Consider the following 16,628-nt stretch of genomic DNA (forward strand, 5'->3'; position numbering starts at 1 on the left):
AGTGGTTTTTTTCCATGAATCAACTCTCGGCAGAAAAAGATCTCCCTTAGACTACTAGAACTGCTGATTCATACATTTATTTAATATTTATTGAACACCTATTATGGGCCAGGATCCAGGGTATAATCCCTCATAGAATTTGGTAATGTCCTTAGGTGCTAAGAAAGAAATCCAAGCAGATCTTTCAAAGTGGTTCCTCCTGCTTTTGTTCGCAAGTCCTTCGTCACTTAGAAAGGAAACATCTGGTCCCCTGCCTTTTTTTCTGAATTGTTATGAGGGAATAAATCCATGTATGCTTTCTCTTCTTTGGCCTTGTCACTGATGTCACAGATAGTGTGGCTATTTCAACAAAGGGCTGGATAGAGCCAGAATAGATGATTTTATAAACTTTGTTTCCTGATGCAGTTTGTAGCTCTCAAACCAGGCAGGAAGTGCTGCCTACATTCAACTTTGCTGGCTGTGGCTGGAAATAAAATGGGACCATTCAAAGACTGCTGACCAAGCAACCATGTTCTCTCCCAGGGGCCCTGGCCCTACCAGGGCGTGAGAGCCCACGGAGTGCTGGCCTCTAAATTATGACTTTTGTTCCCTTTGGAATTTTTCAGGGTAGAATTTCATCCTTACAAATGGGAACTTAAAAGGAAGCCGTTCTGAAGTTGTCGCTGGATAAAAAAACACAAAGATATATACACATTTCATCTTTATTAAAATAAAATTATAAGAATCTTTCTACCCTTTTGTCTTTTGTCAAAACCAATACAATTAATAAGTTTTTCTTTTGGCTCGGACAAACACTGTTGGAAGAAAAGAGATGGTTGGAAGAAAAGAGTGTGATTCATAGAATTTTAGCATTAGAAGGATGTTCAAATCATTTTGTCCAATGGTGACTGGATTGTCCATCAAAACAACTGCCCACCCAGACCAGCCGAAATCAGATGGTCCGGGCAGCTGCCCCTGTGGGAAACACTGCTCCAAACCTCTCATTTTCGATGAGGAAATTTTGAGCCAATGAATTCAGAGATTTACCTAGAGTCACACGTCAGATTATATCAACCTGGATAACAAGCTATATTTACTCAAACATCCACTTCTTTCTTTAGTTTGTTACCCCCCAAACAACAACATCAACAAACAAACAAACAAACAAAACGCAGTGAGGCCCAAGTGGAGGCCCACTGAGAATCTTTTGAGTCCTTGGAAGGAGAAGCCAGACTCTGAACCTCAGAATCAGACAAGGTAGGATAGCCTGGGAGGGGTTCTGCAGAACTGCACCCGGAAGCCTCGGGAGGGAGAAAGCGGTAGTCCGAGCAGCAATGCTGCGTCCTTTCCCCTTCCTGGGAGGCGTCCCAGCCCCATAACCCCTCCTTTCCCGTCCTGGATGGGCAAGCACCGAAGACGCGCCTCAGCGTAGCAGTGGCATCGCTTTAGCACTCTCGAGTGGCGGCGACGCAGCCCCAACGAGTACGTGACTCAAGGGGAGGTAACAGTGACTCAGGACCGCACCTTCCTCCACGTGGAGCTCACTGCCCATTCTCGCACCCAAAGGTCGCGACAAACATGTAGATGCAAAGTCAGCCGCCGGCCGTGCAGAGAAGCTGGGTGCAGGAGGACACGCCTACCGCTGGCGCGCAGGCCAGTGGCCTCAGGCTGCTCCTTTCTCTTTAATGCTGGTAAAGACAGAAAGGTAGAATCCTTCCCTCCCCGCACCCCCAAGTGTATTATAGCTGTATAGTGAAAATACGGAGAGGTTAAATTTCTAAAAGTGTCCGTTTTTTTAAACGGCAGGTTAAATACAATTGAAAGGTGAGTGAGTTGCTATGACTGTGTTCTTCATTAAGATGCATTTATTCAGCAGATTTTTCTGGGAGTACCTTCTATTCTATGCCCTAAGCGCTGTTCCAGAGGCATTGGGGGACAAAACGTGCAAACATCCTTGCTCTCCTGGAGCTGACATTCTTACTACGGAAATCATAAATATCTGGGTAATAAATGAAACAAGTGCATAAATGAAGATTTTCTTTCCGTGGAGTAAGACTTTCTCCTTTTATTTAGGTCTGCTTATTTCGTTATTGAAAAGTACAGCAATTTAATCGAGGGGGGATTATCTGAAATAAGAAAGATTGTGGTATCCTAGCATATAGGAAGGACCAATTTGGTTTATAGCATATCAGACTGAGCTCCTTAAAAGCCATACATTATTGCAAAAAAGGGAAACTGGGAAAAGTCTATGACTGAGGGTCAAAATCCACAAACTATCACGTTCCACATTGCTTTTACTCTTGTGTTCTTTCTAAAGAATGACTGTTTTATGATTTTTAATAGTGATAATATTAGCAAGAGGAATAATTTATTTAACCTTAGTTATGTGCCAACGGCTGTACTAAATGTTTTATATGCATTTTTTAAAGGTAAATCCTCACCATAAACCTTTGAGGTAAGTCTTGTTATTCCCACTTTACAGGCATGATAATTGTAGCATAGAGAGCATAAGTACCATGTTGAAGATCACACAATTCCAAAAGCGAATTCAAACCCAGCCTGTCTGATTCCCAAAGACCTGCTATTAACCAATAAGCTCTGTATTTTCCCCCAAACATCCTTGTGAATCTTGTCATGCATTTTAAGTGGGAAAAGCAAAGCACAGTAGGTAAGAGCATGGGCCTTTGGCATGGGGCATGCCCCGTAGGCTTTCTGGCTGTGCTGCCCCATATCCCAATAGTACAGCTACATTGAGCTGCTTGGGGATTTGGGGTAATCTGTTTATGCACTTGGGGACAATTCCTGGCTCTTTAACTCTCAATCTGTGTTAACTGCTAACCATGGCCAAAAAGGTGGCAATGGTGGAATGGCAAAAAGTTCCTATGCAGGAACTTTTTATGAAGCCTCTCTTCTTATTTCAATCCCCCCAAATTCGGAAGTTTCAATGTTGGATCTCCTAGGAATAATGATAAATTGCGATCATTTGCAGGTGGGTTTTTTCCTTTACTCATCATCACCCATTATCAAATTGGGAGGCAGTAGAGTATCATGTTAACGATCAAGGGCTTTGATGCCAGGATGAGATTTAATTTCTTTTTGGTGTGCAAAATACAATGAAAATATCTCCATAATTCACATTGCTATAAAAGTTCCTAAATGCCAACTCTCAATTTCCACTTTAACGTTACGGGAAACAGTTGTTAGCTTGTGGAGTAGCATTTCTCAGGGCTTCTATTTCCTAATCTATAAAATCGGATTTACAATATTTATTTCACATAGTTGTGAAAAATCAGTTGAAATGATGTAAAGTGCTTAGCATGTTAGGTACCTGGAATATCATGAGTGCTGAAGAATTAGGAGCTCTCATTGCCGGCCTGTCCTTGAGCCATGGGTTCAGGCACCTAAGGAAGGCTTAGGAGACGTGGACACTCCGGTTCGTGGTTGAGCCCCATCGGGGTTAATTTTCTCATCCCCCTTTGGACAACTGAATTGCTGACTGGGAACATCTCCTGCTTGGGAGACAGATTCCACAACTGCCGCTTTATCAGAAAGGTTTTAAGTAGACTGTGACCAGCCCCTATCGAGCAGGGAGTCATTGAAAAAGTCCCGACATACATTCAGGACGCTCAGGCTGCCGTCCTGAGAATTGCATTTTGCTGACTATGACCTCAGAGCATCACTAAAAATAAGCAGAATAGACATAGAGCCATTTGTCAAAAAGAAGTCAGTGCATTATGATCAGGATTTCAATTGTGGCTCAGATGTTAAATCGCTCTCCCTGGATGCCCAGTCAAATCAGACTGAGCAAACACCATTAAAGAACATTTTACATAGCCGTGTAATCACTCCCTTGGTGTCGTTACCCATTTGACTTCAGGGGTGGGATGAGTAGAGAGCCCAGAGGGGCTGGGGGCGGGGGACGGGATGCCCTGTGATGATGCTCATCAGGGTAGTTCATATAACGTTCACTGCAGATTAATCAGAAAGAGCGGCTGAATCACAATGAGATTTTGCAGCCTCCGGGCAATAATTCAAAGGCTCAGTGAATACCACACTGTTTAAACCAGGGTGCTGACTTGAAACTGGGTGGGGCTCTCCCTCACCCCGGGTGATATTTACCTGATCCTGGCACAAACTGAAATTGAAGCACAAAAAAACTAATAGAGGAAGATGACAAATACCTCTAAGATATGTCTGATGACTTGAGCCCTGAGTAATATCCTTGAACTTATGAAGAAGGCTAGGCCTAATGGAAGTAACAGCCGAGGCATGTCTGAAACTCAGAGGGAGAATAAGCTCTCAGAATCCAGATTTATATTTAATTTAAGTTGATATCAAACTGCATCCAATAATAAGTACAAAAAACACATTCCCTAGGTTAGTTGTATTATAAACCAACAAATCCTAATGTAAATATTATTTTTCCTTTCATCTATGACATGGAAATCTAAAATACTGAAAAGTACCCGTGAAAGACAATTTCTCTAACAAATATCTAAAATTTAATGATAACAATAAAGTACCATTTATATTTTATTTCTAAAGCTGTATGGCCTTCTTTAAAAGGAGAAATTTTACAAGCAGAAAGCAGAGATAAATTTAATGAATTCTTACCAAGCGAATTTTCTTTTCATTCATAAATTAGAGTGAAATAAATACACCAAGGGCTAAATATTCATGTGAAGTAATAAAATCCTTTAGGACTCTTATTTAATATGGTAAGATATTGAGTCGTTTCTGAAACACTATATTACTATTTTGTTTTTAAACTATATACTTAAAAACAAAGTATATTACAAGATAACTGACCTAGTTTTTGCAAAAAGGAAAAAAAGAAATGGAGAAAGAGGCCTGTTTTGGATTACAAGAGACATAAAGGACAAAATAACCATAGGGAATTCAGTGGCTTTGTATGGCTCTGATTCAAACAAATATTAAAGACATTTTTGGAGATAATCAGGTCAATTCAATTATGGACTGAGTATTTGATAATGTTTATTTTGTTGGGTGCAATAACGACCTCATGGTTATGTAAAAAAATGCCCATTTTTAAAAATTTTTTATTACATGGGCAGGCTCCAGGCATCAAACCCGGGTCTCTGGCATGGCAGGTGAGAATTCTGCCACTGAGCCACCATTGCACCGTCCCAAAATGCCCATATTTTTAAAGATGGCGTACTGAAGAATGCAAGTGTGACATGGACATAATACAAAAAACAAGGGATAGATGAAGCAAGAATGGCAAAAGCATGGTAACTTGATAAATCTGGTGACCAATATAGAGAAGTTCACTGTAGTCTTCTCTGTGGGTTGAAATATGCTTGAAATTTAAAATAATAAGTAAATAAATCACATAAAGACAAGGATAATCTATCTCCTTGAACTAAAATAATAATAATAATAGACGTAAATGTGATTAAATTGTTTTCATTTCCAAGAATTGCCTTTAAAACACAGTGAGAAAAAATTAACTCTCTGTGTTTAAACATGTCTTCTCTGCATTATAACAAAAGAAATGTGATATAATGACCTGGAATTTACAATACTTGCAATATCAGAACCTCATTGTAATGAGTACAATTTCTCATTAACTATACAGAAACAGCTGTATTATCAAGAAATTTGGCTCATTAACAAGTTTATTTTACTTAATAGTGACATATCTAGTTGGCAGAACATGTTCTCCAATGCTTTTCCTTCAAGTAGAATAAATCAAACTACCCAATCAGTTTGTCTGGGTTAAATTTATTTTGTGCATCCATGGATCAAATTTATTTTACATATCCATGTATAAAAGAATGCAAAGGAGAAACTAGAAGCTAGCCTCCTAGATCTTACTTCTAATTTTACAACTTGGGAAAATCTCTTCTGTTGGGCTGGGGACAAAGCACCTTAACACTTTTCATAATTTCCATGTCCCTTCGTAGAAAGAAATCACCAGCAACTAGAAATGTCCTAGATTCTGCTTTTTTTTTTCTTGCTTATGCAACCCTTTGTTTTCAACCTGCATCTAGACCAAGTCATAACAACACACCTCAAGTCTTACTGGCTCTTTAAATGCACATTGCTTTTTCCTTGGTCCTTGCACACAGAAATATCTCCTTTCACCTCCCAGTTGTTTCACCTTTGCACCATCCTATATGTTTTCTTTTTTCTGCCTTCTGAGATTTGCCTGTTGCTTTCATTTCCTCTCTTTCGGAGTCTACCATACTCTTTTCCCTTCCTCTCCACCCTCGCTCAGGTATGCTTTTGCCACTCTAAGTGGGCTTTTGAATCTTCCTAATTGGGAAAGAGACTGGTTATCAGTCCTTGAAAGAAAACATTATTAGAAAACCTCTAAGGAGAAGAAAACTAGAATGATACTGCAGATTGTACTTTACAAGTGAAAACATGATAATATGCATTTTTAATAATCTTACAAAGATTTTTAAATAATTTTATAAATAACTATACACGCTTTGCACTAATAACCTGAACATGTTTGAGATCACATATTTGCTAGGAAAATACTACCTGCAACAAAATATATATTTTTTTAATTTAACAAAAGATTTTATAATGAAATTTAGAGCCAAAAGTTCTTCCAATTCTGTACTGGTAATGTAGCAAATTCAAAACCAAACTGAAAAAAGGCCTACCTGAAAATAATGGCAGTGTTGTGTTATTTTACAAACAGCATTAAGACTTAGAATTACAGAAAAAAGAAAAGAGAACTTTTTCAATGGATTTTAGAAAGTTCAGAATTTCAAAATGTAAGTGTAGGTATTTGACACTGTTACCTCTCAAGATCTAATCGAAATTGAATAGCAGCAGCAGCTATTTCCTTCCTACCTATTTTTACATAACATCCTGATTGACCAGCTGCAAGGTTTTTAATATGCTTGAGATGGTGGTGCTAATTTACATTGCAGCCCTGTTCTGATTAGTCATCCTGTTGAAAAAGCAGTGGCCTCAAATGTAGGTAGTCTTTATGCCAATATCATTAAGTATTTCTTGTAATGTCTGAAAAAAAAACTACATTCAGTTTTGCCAACCTAGTGTTAGCCAAAATATTTCTTTTTAATAACCTAAGTGAAAGATAGTTCTGAAAAATCAGAATGTCAAAGGAAGAGATAAAAAGTCAGTTAACATGGCCCTCGGGGCCTAATGTATGAATAGGCTAAAGTACTTAGTGGCAGATAAGAACACAGCCCATTTTTAAATATCTCCAGAGATGATTATTCACAACTTCAGTCACTAATTCTCTTATTAAATAATTCATTGTAAACCCTAACCAGACTCGAAGGGTGGGTTTAAAACTTTCTCCACTGAAAGGCAGCATAGCAGAACCTCACCTTGGCATAGTGTAGTAAACTTGATATTCATAAGGATATATGTCCTGGGCAGGTCTGAATCCTCATGTGTTCCAGGACAGCTAAAGCAGTAAATGGCCATCTATCTAGTGCCCCGGGTTTTCTGTGCACAGACACACAAAATAACCACCTGCTCAACTATTCCTAAAGATTTATCTCTCACCTGAGCGATTTTACACTGGCTGGAAGACTCACTTTTCCTTACTTCCCTCCCACACACCAACAATTGCACATTCGGATAATTATTATATTCTAAACTTCTCTCTTCTGTCTCAGAACTATCATTTTGAGACCTTTTCATTCTCATCTCCAGCACAAACAGTTGACTCCTTTTTTAGGAGAGGGAGATTTTTCACAGAAAAATAAGGTTTTTCACCTTTTATTCAAGGTGAAAACTTGTTTATTCAAGGTGAAAACTACTATTTTGGGGGACAAAAGCAGGACAATTCAATTAGGCTGTGCTGAGATGTGGCTGCAGTCAGAACTCTAAATTCTACACATGCCTCAGCAAAGGTTCAAATTATTCCAATTCCTGAATTTTCCAGAGTGCCAGTTTGAAAGGATTTATGTACTCTAGAAAAGCCATATTTTAATCCTAATTGATCTGTGGGAGCAACTGTTTCTTCAAATCCCTATTCAATAATGTAGGTTGGAAGCTTGATTAGGTTATCTCCATGGAGATGTGACTCAATTATGGGTATTAAACTTGAGTAGATGGAGACATGTCCCCAGCCATTCTACATGAGTCTTGATTAGTTTCCTGGAATCTTATAAAAGAAGTATTTTGGAGAAAACTTCAGAACGCTGCAGAACCACAAAGCAGAGAGTCCACCAGCCAGAGACTTTTGGAGATGAAGAAGGAAAACACCTCCTGGGGAGCGTCATGAAATAAGAGGCCTGGAGAGAAAGCTAGCAGATGCTGCTATGTTCACCATGTGCCCTTCCAGTTGAGAGAGAAATACTGAAAGCCATCAGCCTTCTTGAACCAAAGTTTCTTTCCCTGGATGCCTTGGATTGGACATTTCTATAGATTTGTTTCAATTGGGACATTTTCTCAGCCTTAGAACTGCAAACTAGCAACTTATTAAATTTCCCTTTTTAAAAGCCATTCTGTTCCTGTTATATTGCATTCCAGCAGCTAGCAAGCAAGAATATCCAGTTTATCTTAAATAACCCAAAAACTATAAATGATCAACTCTAGCGCCAATCAGTGACTTCTGGTATTTCTAGAGCCCAATTTTCATCACAGTTTAAGCCAGCTCCTAAACAGTGAAGATTTAGGACTGGACCTCTCATTTTAATTTGTTACCGTCTTCTCTCCTATTTTTAGCTTCTTAATTATATTAAAATTTAATCTCTTTAAAGACTTCTCCTCTATATCAGTTTTGCTCAGCAGGGTGTGGATCCCAAAAACACCATGACAGTTTTCCCATTTTTCAGAGGGCCAAGGTGGAAATGGTTGTGTGGTGCTCCTTTCCCTAATAGACACTTGGAGACTGTTACTGTACGCAGCCCCGGCTCCTCCTGGTTTAGTAGTCCCACTTTTTCTTTGCTTTTGCTCTTCCATCCTTGAATCTTCTCTGTGTCTCTCCTCTGAACTCTCACTAAGTTAAGACGGTCCCTTTCTTTTGAAACAATCAGTGCTTTACATAGCATTCTTTAAACGGTCTATTCAGTCCATTTGTACAATTACATGACAAAGAAAATAAAAACCTCTCGAGTGTGAGGGGCACGGAGCAAATCTTCAGAGGAGTTGCCAAAGCCCAACCAGGCCGGAGACTCATTCCTAGACCCAAGCTGTTCACACTTGTGGCATCCCAAGATATTTTAAAAGAAGGAAAGTAAAATATGCACTAATGCTACAATTTTCATCGTGAATAGTATCTCATTCAATTTTTGAATTTTATGTGTTGTCTCCTTTGACTATCTACAAAAACCTTGAGGAGGAAGTCAATATTACCTCTGTTTAACAGGAGAAAAGTTAAGGCTCAGAGGATTCCTGACTTCAGAGTTCAAACTTTTACAGTATATTATGATGTTTTTGAAAATACAGTGGGCAAGAAAAGACTCTTCAGACCTGGAAGCAGCCCTCAAGACTGTTTAGAGTCCTACTAAAATTAACAAAATGACATATTAATACCCAGATTTTGCAAAAACCAGGAGTTTCTAATTACCTCTCCTTCCCATACTGCCTTGGAGGCTGGGGTGGAGGTGGGGTCTTGAAAATATGAGAAAAGGCAGAGATAAAATGGATACAGTACCAAAGATAAAATGACACAGTACCAAGTCTAAAATAGATTTGGTGTATGAATGGGATTTCTAGAATGCTAGATTCATGATGACTTGTCCATGTAGTTTTAGGACTTAGGAATCTTCTTGATTCTCATAGAAAGCTTTGGCTGCAATTTTTATACCAATAGAGTCTATAAGCCTGACATTTTAGACTTAAAAATGGTTTATAATGGCTCTCCACTGTCATTGTTCACCTGGATCTGTCCAATCTCTAGATATATGATCCCTGTTTTGAATTTATGTAAACTATGTTAAAGTTGTCATTCATTCTTTCAGGATTTACATTCTTTCTTTCTTCTTTTCCTGGCCCCCTTTCTAGTATGCCAATATGATTTTGATGCAGATTGTTAGCTAGCCACACGGGTTACCTGCAAATTATGTCTGCTCTTACTGCCTAAGACTGACTGCTGTAAAACATTTACATCTCTCCAGTTGAATCAGAACCACCCCTTAAAAGGAAGAAACTCAACAATCTTAGAAGACAGTTTTCTAGTAAGTTGTGAAAACACCCCGCAGTTCTGTACTTTACCCAATATTTGTCTTAAAAAAACCAAAAACAAAAGATTTTATAAGCGTGCTAGTTTGCCCGAGCTGCTATGACAATAACACATGATGGTTTGGTGTAAACTACAAGCACTTATTGGCTCACAATTTCAGAGGTCAGAAGCCAACATCAAGATATCAGTAAGGCTTACTTTCTCCCTGAAGACTATGACACCCTTGTGCTGGCCCTGGGGTTCCTTGGGTTTCCTGTTGCGTTGCAATGTCCTCTCTTTTCATCTGATCTTCTGGGCTTTTTTTCTGACTTCCATCTTCTGGCTGTTGATAGAGCTTCCAATAATCCAGCGTAAGATCCACCTTCATTCTTTGGGCCACACCTAACTAAAGGTCACATCTTTAAGGGACCCTATTTACAATTAGTTCACACCTACAGAAATGTGATTAAGGACCTATATAAAATGGGGTACATAATTCATTAAGTTTCATTAATATTTCATACTATAATTATGGATAAATTGTAGTTAAAACACTTTAATTATTTAAAAATAATCAAATTGAAATAGCAAAAAATAAGTGCAGCAGACAAAACTACTCAAGGCATAAAATGAGAATAGCCTTAGAATGAAATCTAGGAATATGAAGGTAATTTTATTTTGGTGAAGTGTTGAGACTGTGGAGTAAGTACATTTTATTTTAATTTCTATAAATTTTTAATGCCGTATTTGTAATACATAATAATTTAAACTCCTTGCTATGAAAATTTGTAAACAAGCACAAAAGTAGAGGCTAATATATCAAACTCCAATGCGGCAATCACCCTGGTTCAACAATTATTAATCTTTTGTCATGCTTACTTCATCCATCTTTTTCTTTTTCTTTTCCTTAGTTATTTTAGTTCCCTAGGTTGCTCCAAGAAAATACCGTGAAATGGTTCTGCTTAAAAAAAATGGGAATTTATTCACTTACAGTTAGAGTCTGGGAAAATATCCAAATCAAGTCATCATCAAGGCAATGCTTTCTTCCCAAGGACTGGCTGCTGGTGATCCTTGTCTCCTCTGCCACATGGCAGCAACTGCTTGCCTTTCCCTTTTCTTACTGGTTTCATTGATTTCAGGTTCTTGCATCCCTGTCTTTCTCTCCCTTTCACTCTCTTAAAAAGGACTTCAAAAGTATACTTAAGAACTGTCCTGTTGGAGGTGGGACACAATTTAGCTTAAGTATCTTCATCAGAAGGTTCAACTTACAATGGGTTTATACCTACAGAAATGGATTAGATTTAAGAGCATGTTTCTCTAGGGTACGTATACTGATCACAGCTTTTGATTAGTGAATTTGAGTTGCTGTGTCCTGGCTCTGAGAGCAGGATTGTTTCAACCCTCCCAAGACAGGGGTAGAAGCAGTGGGGATTTAAAGATGCAGCACTTCCTCAGGGCTGTTAGCTGAAGGGGACAGTTAGCTGAAGGGCTGTATTTGCTCGGCAGACCAAGAAAGCTCAGCTTTGGGGAGCCATAGGAGAAACCTTTAACACCCTTCCTGATCCCCTCCACAGGGCACTTGGAGCTGGTTGCACCCTGTTTGTGGGTCCCTGGCCCTGTTGTGGCTGGGAAAGACTGCCTTGGGAAAGTCCTCCTAGGATTTGCCATCCAGAATAAAGCAGCATGAGACAATAAAAGGGGTGTGGAAAACTACACAGGTAGACAGTCTGGGAAAAAGGCCTGCTGGTATCAAATACATAGGAAAGGGAGGTTGTCTCTTGGGAAACACAAGAAACAACCAGACTCTTATAGATAGGGTGTTTTGGTTTGCTAAAACTGACAAAAAGCAATATGCCAGAGATGGACTGGCTTTTAACAATGGGGATTTGTTTGCTTACAAATTTACAGTTCTGAAGTTATGGAAAAGTTCCAATTAAATAGGCCAATACCTTCTCTGTAGACCAGGTACCAGTGAGCTTGGGCTCCTCTGTCAGATATAAAACAGAAGCCCATAAAGACAAAAACCCTGAACACTGCTTTTGCTTTGGGCAGAAATTCCTGATAGCAGGGCTAAGCTCAAGAAAATCTCTGTCTTACCACCAGCTGGTTGCAGAACCAGGAAAAATACATCCCAGGGAGTGAATCTCAGAGTTACCATTTTTAAATATTGAAATGTAAAGTATGCAACAAAAGAGTTCAAGACAAACAAAGAAATGGGAATTATAGCCCATCCAAAGGAAAAAGATAAAATTCCAGAAAACACAAATGAAGAAGATAGGAATGTGGACATACCAAAGCCTTTAAAAAATGATCTTAAAAATGCTCAAGGACTACGTATTCCACTGATTAACACTACAAATATAAGTTCCTGCATGAACTACTTCCAAGGTATAAATCTTGTACAAAGAGTAAATAATAGAGGGTATAGGGGGAAAACTACTATTGCATGCTATGGTCTGTATTTAACAGGAAGACATCAACAGTATCACAGCAATATCAGGGGTAAATAATTGGGGGATGGGGGAGGACTAGAGTTAAGGGAAGGTTTGGATTTTCTATTTGGTGAGGGTGTGTTTATTGGTTATTTTTCTCGTTGGAGCAATGAAAATGATCTAAAATTGAGATTGTTGATGATTGTACAAGTTAGTGAGGATAACATGAGACACGGATTGTTGACTCTGGACATTATACATGATACCCAGTGCAGGGAGGTGACTGAAGAATACATTGACTGAGAAGCAGAATGGCTAACTGTCATGTATACGCATGATGGAACACTGTGCAGCTACAAAAAGGAATGTAGTTGTAAGGCATGCAACAAGGTTCATGAACCTGGGGGATATTATGTGATGCAAATAAGCCAGAAACAAGTGAACAAATATTGTATGGTCTCTTTTAGAAAATACTTATAAGAAAATTGAAACCTAGATTATCAACTCTTATAGCAGTCACGTTTAATCCAGAGCCATAAGTGTTATTTCTAGATTTTAAGATGCTGTGCTATATGTATATAAGCTGGTATCTCCCTGGAATTTTGGCTACCCTTGTGACACCTAAGACTCAGAGCTGGAGTTCTGCAGCTCTGAAAGTCAGCATTGCTGCATATCACAGCTGTTAAAGAAACCCAAAAAGAGATCAAACCTCAATTAGAGATAAGGCCGAAGCCAATCAGGTTGGGACTAAGGTAAACCACACACCACAGTCCCAACCTGATGTCTGGATAACAGTAAGAGCATAAGGAGGACACTGTCTGTATTTTAGAACTTCACCAAAATATATATGCACCTAACACAGAGTAAACCCCACAGTACATGAAACAAAAGCTGTCATATTTGAAGGGGGAAATGGGCAGTTCTACATTAATAGTTAGGAGACTTTAAAATGCCACACTCAATCATGGATAGAACATCTAGTCAGATGATCAATGAGGAAATACAGGACCAACTAGACTTAGCAGACATAGATAGAACACTGCATCCAAGGAAAACATAATACACACTCTTCTTGAGTGCACATGGATCATTCTCCAAGACAGGCCATATCTCGGTCACAAAACAAGTCTCAGTAAATACAAAGATTTTGAAATCATGCAATGCCTATTCTCCAGCCACAATAACATGAAGGTAGAAATTAATAATATAAAGAGAAATGGAAAATTCACAAATACGTGGAAAATAACAAAATACTTTTAAACAACCAATGGGCTAATGAGGAAATCATAAGTGAAATTAGTAAATATCTTGAGGTGAAGGAAAATGAAAATACAGCATAGCAAAACTTGTGGAATGCAGGGAAGGCAATATAAAGCTCTCAATGCTTATATTAAAAAAGAAAGCAGACATCAAATCAGCAATCTAACTTCAAAACAGAAAGAACTAGAAAAATAAGGGCAAACTTGACCCAAAGTGAGCAGAAGGAAGGAACTAAAAATTCAAGGAACGGCAAATGAAATAGAAAACAGCAACAACAAAAAGCAATAGAGAGAATCAACACAACCAAACATTGGTTTTTCGAAAAGATCAATAAAATTGACAAACCTTATCTAGACTGACAAAGGAAAAAAAAGAGATGATACAAATAAAAATCAGAAATGAAATGGAGACGTTGCTACTAACCCCACTGAAATAAAAAGGACTATAAAAGCGTACAAAGAACAACTGTATGCCAATAAATTAGACAACGTAGATGAAACGGTCAAATTCTCAGAAATACCCAAATACTTACATTGACTCAAGAAGAAACAGAAGATCTCAACAAACCAATTACTGGTTGAGAGACTGAATCAATAATCAAACACCTTCCCATAAAGAAAAGCCCAGGACCAGATGTCTTCTTAGGTGAATTCTACCAAGCAATCCAAAAATATTTAACTCCATTTCTTCTCAAACGCTCCCCAAAAATTGATGAGGAGCGAGCACTCCCTAACTCATTCTATGAGGGCAACACGGCCCTAATACAAAGCCAGGTAAAGATACCACAAGAAAAGAAAACTACAAACCAATATCTCTTAAACATATAGATGCAATATGTTTAAGAGATATTGTAATATCCCTTAAACATATAGTATGTTTTCTCAACAAAATACTGGCAAACCAAATCCAGAAGCATTTTAAAAGAATTATACACCATGACCAAGGGGAATTTATCCCTGGTAGGCAAGGGCAGTTCAACATAAGAAAAACAATTTATGCAGTACTCCACATTAACAGAATGAAGGGGAAAAAGCCCACATAATCATCTCAATTGATCCTGAAAAGACATTTTACAAAATACAGCAAGCTCTCTTTCTTGATAAAAACACTTAGAATATTAGGAATTTAAGGAAACTTTCTCAGCATGATAAAGGACATATTTGAAAATCCCACAGCTAACATCCTACTTAATGGTAAAAGACTGAAAGCTTTCCCTCTGAGATCAGGAACAAAGATGCCAAATGAACCCTACGTTAATTAATTAATAGTAAAATTAGAAAAATGTACTCTCATCCATTGTAAGAAATGTTCCAAACCAACACAAGGTATTGGTGGTGGGTGACATATGGGAATTTTATATTTTATGTGATTTTTCTATAAATTCACAACTTACCTAATAAAAAAGAAAGGTATTGAGTTAAGTATAAATTTTACTTGTAATTTTTGGCTTTTGAGTATGGATTCCCTCAGGGTATGCAACTGCAAATCATGTGTTCTAAAGTTACCTGAAACAGTGGGTAACTGTTGTTCTCTATGGGGATATGTCACCAACTTTATATAAATTGTAACATTTCTTTCATTTTGTTTCTAAATTTTAAGAATTATTTTCCTTTTTCCTTTTTTTGATTTAACATTATTTTTGATGTGAAAAACATTTACATGATTCTAAAGCTTATTTTCTAACGCATTATTCAGGAAGTGCTCATAAAATAGTATTCTCTGAGTTCTTGAACCATCCTGATTATATCTGCAGAAAAGTTGGGTTGGACGTACAATCTTTGGCTCAAGTTTTTGTTCCTTACTAGCTAAAAAAAACTCCACTGGTTTCTGTCATAAAATATTGCTTTCAAGAAGACTGATACCAATATTATTTCCTTTCCTTTATAACTAACTAGTGCTTTCCCCTAAGAGCCCCCAATTATTTTCTTGGTCATTGAATTCCAGTGATCTGATAGTTTTCTGAATTGTGGACCTTACTGGGTCAATATTCCCAGGTACTAGCTGTGTCCTTTGAATTTGAAGATTTATGTAGCTTCTGTAATTTCTGACTCTCTCCGAAATGTTTCCTCTTTTGAAGGATTCCAGTAAACTAATCAAGATCCACCTGGAATGGGTGGAGTCCATTTCCATCTAATCAAAGGTGGAATCCACAATTGGGTGTGTCACATCTCCATAGAGATAATCTAATCAAAAGTTTCCAATTTACAGTATTGAATCAGGATTAGAAGAAACAGCTGCTCCCAATCCAGAAGATTAGATCAGGATTAAACATGGCTTTTCTTGGGTGCATAATATTTTCAAACCTTTGCCCAATTTTTAACTCAGTTGTTTGCTGTTTGGTTAGTGAATTGTAAAGAGTCTTTATATAGTGTGAATATTAGACTCTTACCAGATTCACTGTGTCTTCTCCCACTCTGTAGGTTATTTTTTCACCTTCTTGATAATGTCCTTTGATATGCAAACAATTCTGATGAGGTCCAATTTATCTATTTTTACTTTCACTGTACCTGTTTTTTGTGTCGTATCTAAGAATCTGTTGCTAAATCCAAGGTCATACAGATCTGTTTTCTTCAAAGAGCTTTGTGGTTTTTACCTCTTATATTTAGCTCATTAATCCATTTTGAGCTAATTTTTGTATATGGTCTGAGGAGGGGTCCAAGTTCATTTCTTTTATTTGTAAATATCCAGTTGTGCCAACAATGGTTGGCACCCTTGTCAAAAATCAATTGCATATATATATATATATATATATATATATATATATATATATACACATATTAGCTTTTGATAGGAATCACAAAATTTCTCTCCATAAAGGTTATGCTGCTTTGAAGCTA

At 37.8% G+C, this 16,628-nt stretch overlaps 1 protein-coding gene across 1 annotated transcript in view; it reads left to right on the plus strand.

The window, feature by feature from the left end:
* Positions 1–16,628, plus strand: part of ITGB1 (integrin subunit beta 1) — a 114,862-nt gene that overhangs the window by 25,855 nt on the left and 72,379 nt on the right. The gene's annotated exons all lie outside the window — the stretch shown is intronic.

Source organism: Tamandua tetradactyla, chromosome 1, assembly GCF_023851605.1.
Source record: "Tamandua tetradactyla isolate mTamTet1 chromosome 1, mTamTet1.pri, whole genome shotgun sequence".
Lineage (NCBI taxonomy): Eukaryota > Metazoa > Chordata > Mammalia > Pilosa > Myrmecophagidae > Tamandua > Tamandua tetradactyla.